General features: G+C 35.6%; 1 protein-coding gene across 1 annotated transcript in view; it reads right to left on the reverse strand.

Moving 5' to 3' along the window:
• Positions 1-6,085: 6,085 nt before the first annotated feature.
• Positions 6,086-7,136, reverse strand: part of LOC106876302 (transmembrane emp24 domain-containing protein 10) — a 23,193-nt gene continuing 22,142 nt past the window's right edge. Inside the window, exon 5 of the mRNA XM_089360149.1 lies at positions 6,086-7,136. This exon is cut by the window's right edge and continues 231 nt beyond it. The gene's annotated coding sequence lies outside the window, so the exon portion shown is untranslated.

Below are 7,136 nucleotides of genomic sequence, written 5' to 3' on the forward strand. Positions count from 1 at the left end.
CTAAGCCAGGACTGTCATGTTATGCTGGAAAAAACAATCTTTACTACAAAATACTGTTGCTGAATATCTCTTGTTGTGAGATTTAAAAATAGTAATTTTCTTAAATAATTTTTTTTTCTGAAAATAATAAAAGTTATTGAGGCTGTACAAGAAAAGAGTTTCTGAATATAAGCCCATAGGCTTAAAATCAGATGAGCTTATTTTTGGAAAAACCCAGTAATGTTTTTATAATTTTTGTTTTGATAAAATATAGTAAGTTTTTAAAATGTTATTCTTAGCTGCAATATTTTAAGTACAGTAGAATTTTAATCTTAAGTACTATTTTGTTTCCTTTAGAGATGAGAAATCTCTACTGTAGAAATCTTGTTCTGTACTTTTCCAGGTGTAATAATTTAAGAATATTAACATGCATGAGCCCACATTTTTCATTGTAATGAAGTATGTTCAACTTGGTCAGACAAGTAATATAAAGTCAAGCAATCAATCAAATCTCTGATGTATAAAATACTCAAGACTTCTTGTATGGATGAAACTTCAACCTATACCAACATGCCATCTTATTAAACTTTTTCTTTTATTTTTTTTTTGTGATGCATTTGTTTAATCATTTAGCATTCAGATTAGTCTGTCAGATGTAATCCTTATTTATTTATCTTGTATTGAATTAAACATGCATCACCTCATAGCTTTGAGATTTTGATGATGTGATTGCTTATTTTTAGAATTACATTGTAGGGTAGGTGTGAGAAGCTGGATCTGGGCAGTTTAAAAATAATGCAGGTAGAATATTTGAGCAGGATATGGCTGGTTTAAATGCTAAAGGGTTGAAAGTAGTAAAAAGTTTGTTGAAAGGAATTTTGCAGCTTCAGTGTACCACTTTTATCACAAAGAATCTATTCTTCCTGACACAAAGGCAAACCACATTTCATCTAGTCTAAGTCTGTTCTTAATTAACCAGGCTATAACTCTTTCCATAACTTTCATTACCTGGTCCAGCAATTTGATGCCTCTATAATTCTATTTACAGCATCTCCTTTACCCTTGTAGCAGCTGACTAACCAGTCACTGGGGATAATACCTTCCTGAACAAGCTGATCAACTATATGGATAACAAGGCCATATCTTACTTTACCAGATATTTTAAGCATTGCAACAATGACTCCTGATGGACCAGGAGCTTTCCCTGTTTTTATATCTTTAACTGCCTCATCTATCCTATTGCTGTCGATCAGGATAGCTGATCCCTCTGTTGGATTCACATGGAGGAGATTCCGTTTCTCTCATTTATTCTCTGCATTTAATAGTCTTTGATAGCTCTTCCACACATCTTTCTTTTTAGAATCACTAAGTGCAAGCATGTCATCCATTCATACACACTTCTCTCCCACAACATTTCTGTTCTCTCTGACACACTGTCTAGCAAACAGAACACCTTAAATCTCTATCTTCATGCTGTAAGACATTTGCAAACCTCTTCCTTTCTGCTTCTGCACTAACTAGATAAACCTGATGTCAAGCTTACTTTTTAGCTACTTGATATCATTCTTTGCTAAGCCACTTTTCCATTCTTTCCAAACCTGTCTCTTCTCTTCTGTAACCCTGTCTCACCACCATGTCACCTTTGGTCTGGCAGAAGCTTAGCACCAACCATAGATTTGACCTATTAGCTTCAGTAGATTATCCCATAAAAACTTCCAATTGCCCTCTTTGCTGTATGTCTCTGTCTCTTCCTTTTTGCATCAAAAGCTTCATTAAGAACATCTCTAAATCTCTACCCATTTGAAAGATCTTTGAGCTTCCATAACTGCCTTTTCCATATCAGTTTGTCTCTGGATCCTTCTATACACACACACACACACACATGTGTATTAGGTAGTCAGCATTAAAAGGACATCCAACAATAGAGTCTGGCACAGTCCTCTGGTTTGTCTGCTCCTGTTGAACTGACCATCCCATGCCAGCATGAAATCTAGATATTGAATGATGATGGCAAGCACTTGTCTAATAATCTGAAAACAAAAATGGCTAGCTTTAGTATCATAAGCCTAGCTTTATCATGTGAAATGATATGGCTTCAACTTTAGACTTTTCAACACCTTTTGGCATGACCTCCTGCTTATGAGAGACTGCTACACAAATTTATGCGTTGACTTCTTTGGATTTCAAGCAATCCTTTGGCAGATGTCCTGAATAACTTTTGTTCATTGACCCTGCAGCATGCCACTGCTTAATCATCATTTGTATTGTTCTCTATTCTAGTATGTCTTTACCTGGAATCTTAACTTTAAAACCTTTGTGTATTTGTTTAACAGAACCCATTCTCACATACACTTCTGCAATCTCTACTCTATTTGATATAGAGTACGTCATCCTGCAGAAAAATGCAATCTTACAATCAATTAATGTGCTGAGGATGCAGTGAGGATAATGTAGCTAGCAGTCAACAAGTGTGCTATCTTTGTTCAACAGTTACAAGTGGTCAAAATAACACAATGACTCTTGCAAACAAAAGATTGGATGCTTTTCTGTGTGCGCAAATATATTTCTGTATTTATACCATGCTACAGAACTTGTGCTACGTTTTTGTGCACTACCCTGTATCATTTAAAATAATTTTAATCTTATCTTATAAACTTGTAAGTCACAAAAAAAAAAAAAAATTGAAGGGAGACAACTTAATGCCACATCCGAAAAAATTTAATATATGAGGTATTTTAAAACTTGCTATAAAAAAAAATGGTTTGAGCTCACAATATCAAATGAAAGTTAGGTCTCACATCTGAATGATTACCTTACTAGATATCATTAACTTTAAAACGATTAGAATCAAGCATGTTCTCCCAGTCAAAGTGTTTACATACACAGATTATAATGTTCAGATGACATTGACCATTGTAGCAGTAAATCGTGTAAATATCTTTAAAATTATACTTTGTACTGTAATGAAACATTAAAACTGTTCTAATTATAAGAATCGTGTTGGTACACAAATGAGCAAAATACAATAATCTCATTACTAAATTTGCTTAAACTTATAACTTTCAGTTAGTGACTTGCCAAGAAAAGTAATTATGCAATTTTGTAAGTTCATCATTGAAACAATTGTCATTCATATGATGTTAAAATTATGAACTATCATTTAAAAATATATTTGAAACTATGGGGTTCTTGTCAGAGGATGTCATATTTACTTTATTGTAAGATTTCAAAAAAGTGAGATTACTCTCACTTTTTTGAAATCTCACTTTTTTGCAATGATTACAGCATCTTAAAGAAAATCACGTAGTCCCATCTTTAAGAAAATTGAGTATCGCCATAAGAAGTCTACTGATGTGAGGTCCAGTGAACAGGGAGAGTATTTTTCTGAACTTTTTTTGTTCAATCCACCTGTTTGGTAAAAATCTCATCAACATAAGCCCTTACATTCCTATAGTGATATGAAGGTGCCACCCGTACCTGTAGCACATAAAAAGCACCATTTGAGCATGGTCGATGCCAGTGCCGCCTGACTGGCTCCCATGCCAGTGGTACATAAAAAGTACCATTCAAGCATGGTTGATGCCAGTACTGCCTGACTGGCCCTCATGCCGGTGGCATGTAAAAAGCACCCACTACACACTCAGAGTGGTTGGTGTAAGGAAGGTCATCCAGCTGTAGAAACTTTGCCAGATCAGACTGGTGCCTGGTGCAGTCTTCTATCAAATTGTCCAACCCATGCCAGCATGGAAAGCAGATGTTAAACGATGATGATGATGATCTTCAAAGTACTCTTGAATGCTTGACATGACAGATTGTTGCAGCAAATTCAAGGAAATGGACCAATCACAGTACTGTCAAAAGAGAATGGTCATGTTAGTCTTTTTGATAATAATCCACACAAACTGTATATCTTGGTAAATTAATATGATGTTCCTCCTTAATGTACAGATTTTCAGGTCCCCTGTACATGCTGTTTAGGTGGTTAATCGAGCCTCATTACCCCAAACAATCTTTATTGGAAAGTTTGCATCTTCTATACATCTTGCCAAGTACCATTCACAAAAGCCCAATCTTCAGTTCTGATCATCTTCTTTGAGAGTATCAGCTATTCTTGGAATGTAACTTTTTCAATGACAGGATTTCAAATTACAGTACAGACCTATGATATGACGAACAAGGGGCGGAGAACTGATCACTGAACTCCCACCTGTACACTGAATTCATTGCTATACTTGTTGCCAACCTTCGTCTTATTGGCAGTATCCCTGAACATGGCTCGTACAGTTCTCACTAACCACTCATTTATTCCTAGCTACCACATTGACCATTATGCACAGAAGTTTATTTTTGGCTACACGCTTCTCCTACAGTTGCCTTACCAGGAATATAGCATCAGTCGTCCTTCTCCCAGGAACAAAACCAAACAACATCTCATCTAAGCTCTCTTCCAACATAGTTGAGTTATAACCCCCTCTGTAACTTTCATTACCTGATCCAGCAGTTTGACATCTCTATAATTATTTCTGCTATACGTGCTGTTGGATATAACTCCCTCATGGACAATCTGATTAACTATATGGAAGACTAGGCCATATCTCACTCCACCAGATATTTTAATCATCTCAGCAATGATTCCTGGTGGCCTATCTACATATCCTTAATTACTTTTACCAAGCTACTGTTAATTCAGATAGCTGGTTCCCTGGGTCCATATTAGGTAGACCCTCCTTCTCCCATGCATTCTTTACATTTAGTAGCCTTTCATAATGGCATTTCCAAGCCTCACTGCAGAATCACTAGCTGCAAGTGAACCATCATCCATGCAAATACTTCTCTCCAAAGACATGAGTTTCTCTCATAGCCTTGCAATCTGAAACACTTCTAGCCCCTGGTTCTCATACTGCAGGATATTGGCAAACTTCTTTCTTTCTGCTTTTCCCCTGGTTAAATATACCAGTCTCCTAGCCACCCTTCTGGCTAGCTGATACATTTCCCTGCTGCCACCATACTTTCAAGCTTGGTCTTCTAATGGCCTTGCCAACTACACTATTCCACCACCTTAGGTCGAGAAGGGACTTTGCACCAGTCACAAATTTGGTCAGTGCCCCACAACAAATTGTCCCGTAGGAACTTCCACATTGATATATCTTCCTTTTTTTTTTTGTCAAATGCTTCTAGTAACAAGTCTTAAATCTCTGACCATTCAGAGGATTCTCAAGCTTCCAGACCTTTCTTTTCCACACTGGTCGTCTTCTTGCCAATTCTGAAGCTGCTAACAACTAACCTATGTTGAGGGGTACATTCTTCAGCTGGTAAGGTTTTGGCCATTATTATTAACCATTTCCCCATTTTCTGACTAGAATGAAGTCCATCTGGCTAGTGTGCCCACCAGATTGATGATGTTAGTGCTGCAAGTAATAAGGTCACTTGTGTCACAGAACTCCAGCAGCCTGGTGCCCTCCTCGTTGCAGGAACTGAATCCATTGCTGCCATATGGATGTTGCCCAACATCTATTGAAGTCATTAGCCACAAAGAGAAGGTTACTGCTATTTGTCAATGAGGTAGTCTGCAAAAGGTTGTAATAAAATTGGTCTTTCTGTTCATCAGGGAGGGGTGTAGGCTGAAATAATAGTTGCTGTTCCAGTTTGCAAAACTAATCTAAGCTATAGTATTCTACCACAGACTCTGACTACCACAGTTGCCTTATCAACCCATTTCTCAACAAGAAGTATGCTCACATCACCAATCCCATCATTGTTCTCTATCCAGATTTTATACTTATGCTCTTTGCCTGTGAGGAACCTGGCAAAATCTCTTCACCTAACTTCTTGGATGCAACACTTATTTACATACCTCTATTCAAGCATCTCAACAATCTCACCAGACCTACCTTTCAACGTGCTATGTTGAATATGCCAACTCTAAGGGTGAGGAAGGTGTAGGCAGAAGGGACACACAAATAGGAGACAGCATTCTGCATCTGAAAAGAAAGCTTGCATGGACATTTCCCATACATAATGTTATAATTTCTGAACTTTTAATTGATATCTTCATCTCCGAGATAGAATTTATAGAAATAAAAGAATCAAGACAAAACAAATGGGGTAAAGAGTTTTTTTTAAAATACTTTTTTTCATTTTATTATAATCAGACAATGAAAGTATTTACACACCAGTTTTCCTTGAAAATTTTTAATGTTTTTTTTTCTTTTTTTATCTAGAATTCCAATCAGACACTGAGCCAGTAACTTTGATGCAATTAGGCAGATGAGTGGATGGGAGGAAGTTGGACACAAAGCTAAGAATGCATTTAGAAATGAAATAAAGTTGAAATAATTCCTACATGATAATTCAATTTAAAGATTTTTATGCCTGAATAAATATCAATGTTTTCAATTTAAATTATCTTAGAAATGCTAATTATAATTCTTTCTTTCACATATGTACACACTCACTTAAGTTTTAATCTATAAATATAATATAGATCCCAATATAGCTTTGGCTATATTTTTTAGGCTTGTTATCTAATGTAGTTAAATGGTAAAGTAGAAAAGGGGATGAAATCAAACATTTTTTAACATTAAATTCATACAAACGAAGAACAATTGATTTAGATTAATAGAAAATTACTTCATGAAAAAATGTAAATGTATCTAGAAACCAGAGTTGTAAAATAGTTAAATAGTTAAATTATATATATTCAACACAAAGAAGATTTATATATACTAGAATGCAAATGTTTTTATCACTTTAAGCTATTTTGTTATAGAAGTAGTTTATGTGAAAACATGAAGATGCCACGAAGTGGCATTGTATAGAATTTGAGCAACAGGATGCTTAATAACAGCATCTGACAAATTCAGGCACACACTGCAGAATTTATCTAAAATAATCTATCTTGTCTTCCTTCTTCAACTGCATTTTTTAAAGGCAGAGTTTTTTTTTCCTTACAAGAGGATGCATGAGTTATGAGGTTCATATCTTCCCATGGATGTTAATGATGTAATTGAAGGAGAATGGTTCCAATCACTAACTGAAATTATCACATCCTCTAACATTTAGTTTAACATCTCATGGGTTTTTAAATGAGGGCAAATAAAGGAAAATAAAATGGTTATAATTGGAAGGAAAGTAATCAAAGAGAACATAAGGGCCTG

The sequence above is a fragment of the Octopus bimaculoides genome, chromosome 11 (genome assembly GCF_046866305.1).
Source record: "Octopus bimaculoides isolate indiv1 chromosome 11, ASM4686630v1, whole genome shotgun sequence".
NCBI lineage: Eukaryota > Metazoa > Mollusca > Cephalopoda > Octopoda > Octopodidae > Octopus > Octopus bimaculoides.